We start from the raw sequence: 12,684 nt of genomic DNA on the forward strand, positions 1-12,684 counted from the left end.
CTGTGGTCTCATTTCGTCAACATGGTGTCTGTGACGTGAATAGCTGGCCACATGCGTGGACTTCTACGACGAGCCAACTCCACAGGCCATTTCTGCAGGTTTCTTTAACAGACTGGGCCTGCTGATCTGAAGCTCATAATTTCCCCCTGATGTACAAGCCCTGCTCGTCAGATCAAGTCTGGTCAATCTGGCCGGGTGTGTTTGTATGTGACATAATGCGGCAAACTTTAATGTTTTATCCGTGGATCCAGGACTGTGGTGCTCCTTGGCAGGCCAGAGACCATGGGCAATGGATTCCAGGAATTGCAACTGTCTCAGCCTAAGTACATTGTACAGTGCAGTGTTCTATATACATTTTATTTATTCTAGTACATTTTGGCACTTCGAAAATAATTTATATATTAGAAAGCGTGGACGATAAGTAGAAGAAAATTGTGGCAGTCACTGGTGGTATGCATGCTGTGTGCTCATATATTTCTCAAAAGAAAAATCACACGATACCTGTAAAATAATAGACATAACACAGTGGGTAATAACTGACAATAATGAATATAGTAGAACCAACATTTTATTGGTGGTCACCCTATAGTGTTGGTATAAACAGCTCTTCCCTGCCTTATACACTTCTTTCAAGAAGCCTACTTTTTCTGAGGTCATTTTTGAAATCAGGGAAGGTATTTTAAATCTGTCTTGCAACTCCCAAGGAAATACGTATTTGTGTCACCAAATGTGTTTTGTTTTATTGAAATAACGACAATGGTCTTAATGAAACACACAGACCATTTGTCATGCTTTCTCCAACTAAAAACAGTTCATTACAAAAGATGTTGATGTTAGTACGTAAGATTTTTGCTCACAAAGGGGAGAAAGACAGAAGTCCTTACGTTTTTTGTCAAATTATGTCTTTACATACCCTTGAGATCTGAAAATTTCTCGGGGGGAAATGCAAAAGCTTGTCTGGAAATCAGGGACTTATCAGGGAATTTCACTTGGGGAAGCTTGTGGCAATCCTGCAATTAGACCTTCCTTGCATAAAGATAATGATGGAACTTGGTTACACTGTAAATGATCGGCAGTGCTGCTTTGCCTGGGTGTTAGTCAGAAGTTTGGAGGCAAATGCTATTGTACGATCTCCGACATGATGCCACAGAATAGTGCCTAGGCCAATAGAAGCAGCATCAACTGTAAACACCACAGGTTTACCCAGATCAAAATGTATGAAGCATGTGTTACTAAGTAGCACTCATTTCAATTGATCAAAAGCCAACTGACATTCCATAGTCCATGCAAATAGGACATCTCTCTTCATCTACATCTATGCTCTGCAAATCACCATGAGGTGTATGGCAGAGGGTACATCCCATGGTACCAGTTGTTAGGGTTTCTTCGTCTTCCGTTCACATATGGATAGCGGGAAGAATGATTGTTTGAATGCCTGTATGTGTGTGCCTTACAGCTTAACTTGTGAAACGTAGCTGTGATCTGAGATGTGTGAGGAATGAATATGAAGTATTAGTTCAGTTTGCCTAACAATGCTTGCAGTCCCTTTTGATTTTTGGGAGCCAGCAAATCTTTGATGGCTCGCAGATGGGTCTGGGTGGGGTGAATACCGTGCATGTTAATGACATGTTTCAGATATTCTGTTTGTGTCTTGGAAAAAAGAGCTCTTGTCTTTGCGACACACGAAAAAGTCACTCGAGACTGCCTAAATGTTTTTCTGTAGAACGTCCAGACATGATGATGTCATCCAGATAATTTGAGCAAGAAGGCACCTTGACAGCCACTTATTCTAAAAAGTGTTGAAAGATTGCCGGTGCTGAGGCACTGCTGAAGGGCAAGTGTTGAAAGTTCCTAAAACTGGAATTTCCTGTCCAAGCTGACAACTCGTGCATAGCTGGACTCAGTATTTGTGAACCTAAGCATTCATAAGTAAGTTTGTTCAGAAGTGTAACTGAAGCACCTGTGTCCAGTTGCAATTTTACATCTTTCTTAGTCGCTGTCAAGGTAACAAGCACTTCGTCCCGACTATGTTCCACATCTAAGAGAGAACTATCGCCTCCTGCTTGTTGCTGTGAGCCACTACAATGTGTGACAGGTGAAGTGGGCAAACACTTACTAGTGGACCAGTGCTGCATTGGTATGATTTGTTTGGCACGTGCAAATCACCCAACTGGTGTTTGCTAAGTTTTGTACGTGGTGCGACCTTTCACACATTTACTGCAGCCACTGTCACACTGCTCCAACAAATATAACAATGAAATCAATCAATCTTTGACAACTATGGATAGATAAAAATTCTACTCACTAAGCAGCGGCAGGAGACACATATAAAAGGAGGTTATAATTAGGCATGCTGTCGGAGCCAGTGGCTCCTGTTTCAGGCAGAAGGGTTGAAGGGGAAGGAGAGGAATGAAGAAAAAGGGATTGGTGAGGTCTAGGAAAAGAGGTAGATTCCAGGAAAGTCACCCAGAACTGCAGGTCAGTGGAGACTTACCAGATGGGATGAGAAGGAAAGACTGGTTGTTGGGGATGGCACTGGATGAGATTTGAAAACCTGAGAGCTTAAAGGTGCAAGACAGAGATTATTGCTTAACATCGTGCATGAGTGAAAAGCTTAGTGCATTGTACATAACAGGTTGAAAGGGGGTGGCAAAAAATAGGTAAGATAATGGAAGTTGTAGAAAACTAAAATGGAGTGAAGAAAGGAGTAGTTACTGTGAAGAAATGCTGAGACAGAAGAAATTAACATAAATTAAGGCCAGGTGGGTGGAGAGAACCGAGGACATGTCGTAGCACTAGCTCTCACCTGCAGAGTTCTGAAAACTGGTGTCTGGGGGAAGAACCCGGATGGCCCATATGGTGAAACAGGTATTGAGGTCATGATTATCATGTTGTAGAGCTTGCTCTGCAACAAGATATTGTGTGTTGCCAGAATACACCCTCTGCTTATGCTCATTCATCCTAACTAATAATTTGGTGGTTGTCATGCCGATTAAAATGCTGAACAGTGTTTACATAATAGCTACTAGATGACATATCGTTTCATGGATGGCTCTCCTTTTCATAGTATATGTTTTGCCAGTTCCAGAGCTGATATAGGTGGTGGTAGGAGGGTGCCTAGGGCAAGTCTTGCAATGGGAATAGGATCACAGGGGCAGGAACCATAGGGTAGGGAGATTGGTGCAGAAGGAGCATAGGGCCTGACAAGAGTATTGCGTAGATTAGGAGGGCGGCGAAAAGCTATTCTAGGTGTGGTTGGCAAAATCTCAGACAGACTGGATCTCATTTCAGGGCATGATTTTAGGAAGTCATGGTCTTGTCGAAGTAGCTGATTCGTACATTCCAGACCAGAATAATACTGAGTGACCAGTGGTGTGCTCTGAAGTTGTTTTTTGGAGGGTCAGCAGTACCAGGGTTGACCTGGGAAATATGCTTTTGAACTAGGCTGGTCGGGTAATTACTTCCAGTGAAGGCTGAGATGAGAATGGTGGTGTATTGGTGTAAAGAACCCACATCTGAACAAATATGTTTGTCTTGAATGCCAAGGCTGTATGGGAGGGAACATTGGACATGCAAAGGATGGCAACTGTCAACACTTAAGAATTGTTGTTTGTTAGTAGTTTTAATGTGGACAGGAGAATGTAGCAGGCCTTTGGTGAGGATGAGCTCAACTTCGAGGAAATTGGCACAAAATTCTGAATAGGACCATGTGAAAATTAATTGAGAGAAGGTATTCAGAGATTCACCATGAGTCCATTTGGTAAAGATGTCATCAATGTATCTAAACCAAACCAAGGGCTGAAGACTTACGGGTCCCCGGAAAACCCTCTGCAAGCGACCCATGAAACGGTTGGCATAGGAAAGAGCCATCCTGGTTCCCATGGTTGTTCCCCTGATCTGTTTCTGCATCAGCCCCTCAGAGGTGATGTTGTCGTTGGTAAGTATGAATGTGATTAAGGTGAATAGGAAAGACATCATAGGTTTGAAATCAGGTGGACAATGACTGAGGAAATGTGCAGCAGCAGACAGACCGTGTAAGTGGGGGATGTTGGTATAGAGAGAGGTGGCGTCAATGGTGACGGGTTGCTGATCAACTAAGGCAGATATTGGTTTGGTGGGTGGTCTGAAGCCAGCAACTATAAGACTGCCAGGTTGAGTGGGTTTGTGACTCCTTAGGAAGAAGATGAAAGGTGGGGGTGCGTTTTTTGGGTGGGTGAGAAGTTCTATGGTTTGAGGTGTTAGTCCTTGTGGGGACCTGAGGTTTCAAGGAGGTACTGCAGGTCAGTTTGAATTACAGGGATGGGATCTTGATGGCAGAAGCTGTATGCAGAGGTGTCAAGATAGCTGGCATAGACCTTCACTAACATACTCCCTTTCCCACAGTGGGAAACTAGTGCTATAACATGTCTTTGGTTCTTGCCACCCACCTGACCTTAATTTATGTTAATTTCTTCCATCTCAGCATTTCTTCACAGTAACTACTTCTTTCTTCCCTCCGTTTTAGTTTCCTACATCTTTCATTTTCTTACTTGTCTGTTTTTCGCCACCCCCTTTCCACCTGTGTTATGTACAATGCAGTAAGCTTTTCACTCTTATTAACTGGTGCACGATTTTTAAGCAGTAATCTCTGTCTAGCCTCTTACCTTGTTTTCCACCTCCAAGCTCTCAGGTTTTCAAATCTCTTCAGATGCAGTCCCCAACAACCAGTCTTTCCTCCTCATCCCGACTGGTAAGTCTGCCCTGACCCACGGTTCAGGGTGACTTTCCCGAAATCTACCCCTTTTCCTATACCTCTCTAATGCTTTTCCTTGACCCCTCTTCATTCCCCATCAACTCTTCTGCCTGAAGGAGGAGCCGCTAACTCTGAGAGCTTTCGTAATTATAATCTTCTTTTATGTGTGTGTCCTGCCGTTGCTTGATGATAAGATTTTTTATCTGTCCAGTTCTATTATTTTGTCAAAAATAACAAACAGCATCCCAACTGAGTATGCTTATGGCGACTAAAGCACTTTGGGCAAGACTTTTCTGTGTTTGTCTGTCTACTGTTTGTATGTGACATCACACACTCTGTCACACAGGCTGGGCAGGCATGGAACTTTTTAAATTCTACAACACTACTAACACGGTCACTATGCAATTCATTAATATTTGACATTTTCATCTTACACTTAGCTAAATCGTAAGTGCCCTGAGCCTCAATTAACTGTAACCCTGTATCTTAAGATGGATCAAATTGTTTCAGAATATCAGCACAAATTCTGTCCTCACAAATATTTTGAGGTATAGTGTCATTCAGTATGACATCGCTCTATGATTGTCCATGACAACACAAAAATATGCAATGCATAGTTAAACTTCATCAAAGTGCTAAGTAAATAGTCAAACTCAAACTATCCTTGTTGTTTGTCAGGAAATAATTTCACTATGAGCCTGTAAACTTCATGCAATTGGTGTGCCTACATATGATTCACCAGTTGATTAAAGTTTGTTGAAACTGAAGAATGGTGGAATGACTGGCAGAGGCTGTAGCTGGAGCTGCTTGTAGATTCTGCTGCTGCTGCTATTGTTGTTGTTGTTGTTGTTGTTGTTGTTGTTGTTGTGTTAGCTGCATCACGGCTTGCAAGAACTGCTGAATTTGTTCGCTTTGTAACTGAATGGCACGCATTAGAGAACCATCTTATGACGCAAAAACCAGCATGTAAGGAATTTTGATTATTCACCGCGTGCAAAATAAAACTCTCATCTCAGTAGTAGTGCCCATCCTGAGTCAGAAGTCCACACTCTAATGTACTATACATAAAAAAAGAAATAGCAAGAAATGAATGACAAGTAACAAGTGTGTATGGGCTGGTAAAAACAAAAATTAATCCTGTAACTTGTACAGATCCCTTCTCTTCATGGCATCAGCCGTTGTGTTGTACTTCTGATACAACCACAGAAGGAGATTTACTCGTCGCCACCTTCAACTATGTGTAGCGTGCTCAGGGAAGCACTATGAGAGAAGAATGAGAACACCAAAACAGTGATTATGATTAGTGGCAAGAACACACAGTCATTGTCGAATACTCAACCATGTACAGATGGGCTCCTAAAGTTCAACTACTATTCCAGAAGCTAAAGCTAGATAGTAAGCAGCTCCTGTCTCAGTAGAATGTTCACTGAAGACTCAGTAGAAGCAGACAGTGTGGCACAAAGTACACAAGTGGAAGGCAGTCTTCTTGGTAGTTGAGCTGACTTGGAACTGCCTGCTCTGCTGTGGGGCCAGCACATATTACTTCTCTGGTGGCGCCAGCACTGCAACTTCTTGGTGAGGCAATTGCTGGTCTACATAACATCTCTGGAGTTGGTTGTAGACCTATCAACGCCTATGGTGCTGCCTAGTGGTACGTGCTGTGCTTAAAACACCACAGAGGACATTGGGTGAATTAAGAATTAATCTCACATCTGAAATCAGGAAGATCATCAGGACTAAAACTAAAAAGTTCGTCTGGGGTGGATAATACTTCCAAGAAGACACTTACTTTTTGTTGCTCAATTATGCATAATGTTATTAGTCACATACATAATGCATCATTAACTTGAGGTGTTCTCCCAGAGGGATTGAAGTAAACCATTGTTAGACCCTTCTATAAAAAGAGTTACTTTACAGACGTCAATAACAACTGCTCATTGTCACTCCCCATATCATTTTCTAAAATGTTTGAGAAGGTTGTCAGCCACCTGTGTAGTAATGGGATATTTGGCCGATCACAGTTGGTATTTCAAAAGGGCCGTTATACTGAGTCACCTATTTAAACATTAACTCAGCACATAATAAAAACTTTAAATCAAATGATTAAAATACCACCATTTGGAATATTCTGTAGCATATCAGAGGCATTTGATTGTGTCAGTGTTTTATTAGAGAAGTTAAGTTTTTATGGAATATGTAATTCGGCAAATGCCTGCCTTAGTTGTTATTTAGGAAACAGTGCAGAAAGTTACCTGTTTGAGTAATACAGAGGGGCTCCACGCCATAAGCATGGGGAGAAATTACAATCTTAGTCCCACAGGGTTCAATCACTGATGCACTACTGTTCCTGCTTCATGTTAATGATCTGCCATTTTATTCAAATCAGGAAGCAGAGTTAGCCCTTTTGTAGACCATACAAGCATTGTTGTGAAGCTAGGCAAAGAAGCATCAACAGAGTAAATATTATGTTTCTTTGAAAGTTGCTGTGTGGGTTTTTCGCAAATGAGCTAGATTTAAACTTTGAAAAAACACTGTTAATCTCGTTTTGTACTGTCGGAAATGTCCAACCTCCTGTTAACACAGTACAGCAATAAGAAGCAGTAAACAGCTTAGAGAGTTCCAAGTTCTTGAGTGTGGGTATTGATGAAAACTGAAACCGAAAAAATCATATGGTGGGCATGCTAATAAGTTCGGCTTGGCTACTTTTACCCTAAGAATTTGGTGAGAAGTTGCTTAAGGGGCATTTACACCTGCATGCCTAGTTGCAGTGCAGCTGCGCTTACCCTACACACAAGTAGAGTCATGTATGTTGGGGCATGGCTCTTTCTCAACAAGTGCATATGAGTGACTCCATTCACACTCAGAATGGAACCACACACATACTACTCCAGTGATGAAGCTGCAGCTGCAAGTTAAAAGTGCCTGTGTGGCTGGTCAGTGGGCATAGCCAGTCAGGCGTACTGGCAATGTGCACCCATGGGACTGCAGCATAAACATACTCTAAAGCTGTGCTGAGTCCCACCTAACATTACTTAGTGTGAGGACTAAAACACTTTCTAGTCTCTTAACATTTATAATCAACAGATAAATATAAACAAGTACATGCTTTTATTTATCTCACAAAACATGTAAGTATAATTATGGATTCTGAACACGAGAAAACTTTAATTAAGTGAAAAACTACCAACACCAAATCAACAAATTTGTAAAGTCCTTCGTTTTATATCATAAATACATAGTTTTGTTTCACTTGAAGAGCTCATAGGCTGAAACATCACAAAGTGTCTTAAATATATTGATATTTTTTGTTGCTTTGATGAACTGGATTTGCTGTCTAAGCCAGATGTGTTGGTAGTTGAAATTTGTGAAACATTACAGGGAGTCGTTTTTACAATATATGGATATGCAACATACATGGTCTGGTGGCAGCTAATGAAGAAATACCAGACATTGCATGTCACATTTCTGATTCCATTATTTATTCACTTAAAAAATTTCTTATTGCCAATCAATCTAAGTCAGAAAGTAACACAGATATTTACAAATACAGCACTATAAGGAAAAATGATAGACATTACTCTTTAATGACTGTATCCTCAGAACAGAAAGGGATGACATATGTAGCTGTAAAACTCCTTGACAGTGTACCTATGGAAATAAAATGTCTGACTGATATCAAAAGTGTTTTCAAGTGTAAATTAAAGATGTTTCTTCTTAACAACTCCTTCTATACATGAGAGGAACTCTTGAATAGAAATAATAGGTCATTTTAAAAAATTCTTAACTGGCCAGCATGTAGCCATATAAATACTATTTTTTCATTGTGTGTCAGTGTTCTATGTTTAAATAGATAAAATAAGGGCAACACAATTATTCGCCTACAGAAGACTGATGTGTGGCACATAGAAACACCTAGCAGAAAACAGAGTTCACTAACTTTTGAGCTCTGGCTCTTTTTCTAGTAGAAAGTACACACATACACAAACAACTTCACAGACACCCAAAACCACACTGTTCTGTTGACACCTTCAACATCATAATGTTTATCATGAATTTAATCTATGGAACAAGAAACTGATCAACTCTTCCCATCTAATCTCCAGCATTCTTCTGTAACACTACATTCAAAGGCTTCTATTCTTATACGAACTACTTATCATCCCTGTTTCATCTCCATACATGGCTACACTCCTGACAGATACTTCAAGAAAAAGTTTCCCAACACTTAAATTTATATCAAACATTAAAATATCTCTTCTTTTAATAGCTCTTAAATCTCTCTATTCGGAATTGTTTTGTAGCTATTTCCAGCCTGCATTTTATATCCTCTCTACTTCAGCCATTGTCATTTATTTTGGTGCCCAAATATCAAAACTCATTTTCCAAACATCACTTTCGGTTTTTTTACTGCATTCTCGATGTGCAGATTGAATGACACGGGGGATAGGCTCCATTATATTTACAATGTGTGAAGTTCAGAATTGAAATATCAATCTTCCAAATCAATCAGTGGAACTCCCAAAAATTCTTGATAAAATCGCCCTCGTGTTGCCAAGATTGTTTCAGTTATGCAGCAGAAATTTCACTGGGGAGCCCTTGCAGGTTCCCTATACAGTCCCAGTCTCTCCCCATGTGATTTACATCTATTTGGAGCCCTGAAGAAAGACATGGCTGTGAATTTGCTTTGAATGAAGAGTTGCATGACTGCGTACAATCTTTGCTCTGTAGGCAACCCGAGACATTTTTCCATGAAGGCTTTAGCCATTCTGTCCCTCAATGTGTTAAAAAATACATCCGGTGCACCATTAAAAAGTTTTATTGCAAACAAAGTATATGTCACACAGGTAATGCCATTGGCTCTTCCATAACACAATCAATAACTTCCAAAGAAACAAACAAACTAGGGTCTTCTTGAAGTGAGTGAGTAATGACAAAAAACTTCAAAGTCCCACAAAGTTAAAGTTCATAAGTTTGACCAAATTAAAGTCTAAAGTGTAATGTAAAGTTTCCCAATTACTTGAACAAGTTAACTTCGGAAATATGAACCAAAAGTTAAACTCCGGAGTCTTAGGTGGATGTTAAAGTATACAAGTAATGGAGTCAAAACACGTGGAATTTCTTGGGGTCGTACTTCGCTTATGAAGTTCTAATAAGAGAACATGAGAAATTTGTCTAAATTGAATTGAAGAATAGGGAAGCAGTGTATACCAAGGCCTCCCAGTACGACACTGTTATGTTGACGAAGTCTGGTCCCTTGGTGATGTACATAGTGGAGAGGCATCTTCGTCGCAGCAAGTGATCTCCTAGTGAAGTCTTTCCGGGGCTGGTTGCTGCACTGGAACTGATTTCAAGAGCCAGAGGGCAAGGGTAAATAATTCTTAACTGGAATGATACCCCATGTGTTAGTGGCTCCTGTCGATTTCTGTGAAAGTAGGAAATAGTTAGACTGTGTGTACTGATTGTATCTCTGTGCTTGTCTCGGTGTGCTGACCCAGCCTTTGGTACCGGTCCCTGTTGGTCTGGCATTGGCAGTTCACCTGTTTGAATGGCCTTTGGTCTGTCCGCATACGGTCCTTCATACTGCCACTGTGATACATGTTGTGCGGGTAGCTGGTAGTGCCTGCTGTTTGTATTGCAACAGCATGTGGTACATGATTAATATTAACATTAAAGAAAAAATTATTTTTTAGTCCTTTTCATGTCATTACACTTACAAACATGTTTCCTTTTTTGTACCAATTTTTAAACAGAAATTTGTCCATGGAATAAGAGTTGTCCAGGAGAAATGATTTTAGGTTAGATTTAAAACTTGCTTTGCTAGCTGTCAGATATTGTATGGTATTGTACAAATGATGAAAAATTTTTGTTGCTGCCTTCTGAACTCCTTTCTGAGCCTCTGACAGCTTTAATAGTCATTTTTTGCCAATGAAGACATTACTGAGTGAAAATATACAAAATGTTTAATAATATGCTTCTTCCAGTTAAAATTTTCATCAATGTGTTTACCAAAAAATTAGGAGCATTTTACTGACTCCTGTTAGTTTTACATCAGTTGCTGAGGAGACACTATTTTCTGAACAGAATTGAATATAGTATATTTCCTCAATATTGAGAGATATTCTATTTTTCAACACCCACTTAATAATTGATTATAAAATATCATTAAGAATCTGATCTTTTGCTTCCTCTCAAGTGGTACAGTAGAGTCTCGATTATCCGACCTAAACCGGCTGCGGCAAGGTCGGATAAGTGGGAAGGTCAGATAACACGGAAAATAATACAAAAAAAAAACACAAAAATTAAATTAAATTAGGCCAAATGAATTAAACATTTAATACAATACAAATCAAATTAGACTGAATAGATATTTACTGTGTGAAGAAGTTAGTAATTGTCTTTTGTTTGCCTGCTGTTTGCCGTTTTTTTGCCACTAAATCACGTAGTCTCTTACGAAGTAAAACCTCGGTAGGCAGTGTGTTCTCCAGTTGCTCTACATATTTTAAAGCAGTTTCTAAGGCCTTGTGTCCTTCGTTGTGAGAAATCTTGTGCGCACTGTCCTCCACTACATCCGCTTCTTCGTCTTCTTCTTTTTCATTTACCATGTTGACTATTTCTTCATCTGTTACTTCAGATTCTTCATCTTGGACAATCCATTAATTTATGTCATCTTCTGTGGCGTCAGCACATTCCAGAACTTTTCGTAACAATGAAAGCAGGGTAGTATTTTCTGGTTCAGTCTGTTGCTGTAGATTTTCATCATCTGGAGAATTTTCATGATTTTTCCTGTAGCAAAATTTTCCAGGATTTTGCAATTGTATTTGCTCCAACACTCTCCCGAGATTGGGCCACGTCATAAGCCACGTCTTTCAAATTAATACAGCACAACTGCTCTAGCATGTCCTCTCCCTTGTCCATAACATTAATTAAAAAGGAAAGCAAGTTTCTGTGGTAGTTTCTCTTCAACGTCTCTAAGGTCCCTTGGTCCATAGGCTGACATAAGGATGTGACATTTGGAGGCAAAATCATGGTCTTTATATCTTGATCTTGATGTTCATCTTCATTAGGATGACAAGTGGCATTGTCTAGAACAACAGTGCTTTGTGGGGCAAGTTGTTGGCTTTCAAAAACTTTTCAGTTTGTGGCACGAACTCGTTAAAAAACCATTCTTTAAAAATGTCTGAGCTCATTCAAGCATTTTTTTGGTTGTAACATTTCACCGGTAAAGTTTTTAAATGCTCTTGGTTTTTTTTGGCTTACCTATCATAGACAGTTTTATTTTCAAATTTGCTGTGGCGTTACTGCATGCAAGAATTGTCACTCTTTCTTTGCTACGTTTGTAGCCTGGCACTGCCTTTTCAGCCTTTGACGCTAATGTTCTTTGCAGTAACATTTTGTAATTGAGACCAGTCTCGTCGCAGTTAAAACTTTGATCGCCTGTTAAGTTTTCCTTGTTCAATACCTTGTGAAGTTTATTCCTAAACAATTGAACAGCTTCAAAATTTGCTGAAAGCTTTTCACCATAGACATTAGGTTGCCGAATTCCGTATCTTTTTTTTCCATCTATCGAGCCAGCCTACATTAGCTGTGAAATCAGCTTCACCTTCGTTTAGTTCGTTGCTAAACTTGTAAGGCTTTTTCCTGCAAAATAGGTCCCGACATGGGTACACCTTTATCTCTGTGTTGAGTAAACCATAGGAACAAAGCTTCACTTACTTTTTCATAATCACATTTTTTCATGGTTTTCTGATCTTCCAAAACAGCCGAGGTTGCTCGCTGAGAACACCACAATTTCATTGCAGTTCCTTTGCCAGTCTCCAACTGTTGTTTTCTCGACATTATAATCTTGCGCCACTTTTAATAAAGTTTCACCATTGTCTATTCTTTTTGAAGCTTTAAGTTTTTCTTCCATTGGAATGACCACTTTTTTCCATATTGAAGCCATCACCACAAAT

At 39.9% G+C, this 12,684-nt stretch overlaps 1 protein-coding gene across 3 annotated transcripts in view; it reads left to right on the top strand.

Annotated features, from left to right (window-relative positions):
• Positions 1-12,684, top strand: part of LOC124774886 (gamma-tubulin complex component 3-like) — a 290,049-nt gene that overhangs the window by 236,444 nt on the left and 40,921 nt on the right. The window lies entirely within an intron of this gene.

Source organism: Schistocerca piceifrons, chromosome 2 (genome assembly GCF_021461385.2).
Source record: "Schistocerca piceifrons isolate TAMUIC-IGC-003096 chromosome 2, iqSchPice1.1, whole genome shotgun sequence".
In the NCBI taxonomy this organism is placed as follows: Eukaryota; Metazoa; Arthropoda; class Insecta; order Orthoptera; family Acrididae; genus Schistocerca; species Schistocerca piceifrons.